The 1,798-nt window shown below is 40.4% G+C and overlaps 1 non-coding gene across 1 annotated transcript; it reads right to left on the bottom strand.

Annotated features, from left to right (window-relative positions):
* Nucleotides 1-1,155: 1,155 nt before the first annotated feature.
* LOC127747878 (small nucleolar RNA R71) lies at nucleotides 1,156-1,263 on the bottom strand. The gene has a single exon (XR_008009825.1). It is a non-coding gene; the product is annotated as a small nucleolar RNA R71 (small nucleolar RNA).
* Between the last annotated feature and the right edge of the window lie 535 nt (nucleotides 1,264-1,798).

Here is a 1,798-nt window from a genome sequence, read left to right as displayed (position 1 = left end):
TGATGGTGAACCCCTATACAAAGCTTGCCATGGAAAGGAGTAAGAAGGATTGAATAGAAGCAGTAGGAGAGCAGGCGTCCTTGAGCCATACAGCATCTCCATTCGCTTATCTGAAATTCTCACCAATGAATCTACATAAGTCTTCTATCCTTTTATTTAATCTATTCTTTTATCTTTATTTTCGAAACCCATAAACCATTTTAATCTGCCTGACTGAGATTTACAAGGTGACCATAGCTTGCTTCATGCCAACAATCTCTGTGGGATCGACCCTTACTCACGTAAGGTTTATTACTTGGACGACCCAGTACACTTGCTGGTTAGTTGAACGAAGTTGTGTCCACTCGTGCCAAAAATCCTAAGTTCCACAATTCTACAATAAATGCAAATCAAAGAATAGTGATCAAAAATTCAAAAATTCTACCCCTCTTCTATCATCCTTCTATTTATGGACTAACACTCCTCCTCAATGCACAATTCGAACTCTATCCCTCTTGATAAGTTCGAATTCTTCTACCTCCTCCTTCTATTCTTCTTTTCCTCTAACACCTCAAGGAATCTCTACCCTGTGACATAGAGGATTCCATACTTTCTTGTTCTCTTCTCTTTCATATGAGCCGGAGCAAGGACAAAAGCATTCTTGTTGAGGCTGATCCTGAACCTGAAAGGACCTTAAAGCGGAAGCTAAGAGAAGCTAAAGCACTACTCTCTGGAGAGGATCTAACAGAAATCTTCAAACAAGAAGAACACATAGCAGCCGAAAACAACAACAATGCCAACAATGCAAGGAAGGTGCTGGGTGACTTTACTGCACCTACTCCCGACTTCTATGGGAGAAGCATCTCTATCCCTGCCATTGGAGCAAACAACTTTGAGCTTAAGTTTCAATTAGTTTCTCTAATGCAACAGAATTGCAAGTTCCATGGACTTGCATTGGAAGATCGTCATCAGTTTTTAGCTGAATTCTTGCAAATCTGTGACACTGTCAAGACCAATGGGGTTAACTCTGAGGTCTACAGGCTTATGCTATTCCCTTTTACTGTAAGAGACAGAGCTAGGATATGGTTGGACTCACAACCTAAAGAAAGCCTGAACTCTTGGGAAAAGCTAGTCAATGCCTTCTTGGCAAAGTTCTTTCCACCTCAAAAATTGAGTAAGCTTAGAGTGGAAGTCTAAACCTTCAGACAAAAGGAAGGTGAATCCCTCTATGAAGCTTGGGAAAGATACAAACAATTGATCAGAAAGTGTCCTTCTAACATGCTTTCTGAATGGAGCATCATAGGTATCTTCTATGATGGTCTGTCTGAACTGTCCAAGATGTCATTGGATAGCTCTGCTGGAGGATCTATTAATCTGAAGAAGACGCCTGCAGAAGCTCAAGAACTCATTAAAATTGGTTGCAAATAACCAATTCATGTACACTTTTGAAAGGAATCCTGTGAACAACGGGACGAATCAGAAGAAAGGAGTTCTTGAGATTGATACTCTGAATGCCATATTGGCTCAGAACAAAATATTGACTCAAAAAGTCAATATGATTTCTCAAAGTCTGTCTGGAATGCAAGCTGCACCAGACAGTACTAAGGACGCTTCATAAAATCATCCAAATCTCTGATGGAAGGATCAACAGAGACCTCAACAAGGTTTCAACAACAATAATGGTGGAAAAAACAGGTTTAGCAATGGCAAGCCTTTTCCGTCATCTTCTCAGCAACAGATAGAGAATTCTAAGCAGAGCCACTCTGACTTAGCAACCATGGTCTCTGATCTAATCAAAACCACTCAAAGTTTCATGACT

This window comes from Arachis duranensis, chromosome 5 (assembly GCF_000817695.3).
Source record: "Arachis duranensis cultivar V14167 chromosome 5, aradu.V14167.gnm2.J7QH, whole genome shotgun sequence".
NCBI lineage: Eukaryota > Viridiplantae > Streptophyta > Magnoliopsida > Fabales > Fabaceae > Arachis > Arachis duranensis.
Note: the sequence above shows the minus strand (reverse complement) of the source record. Positions and strands in the feature narration are given on the sequence as shown.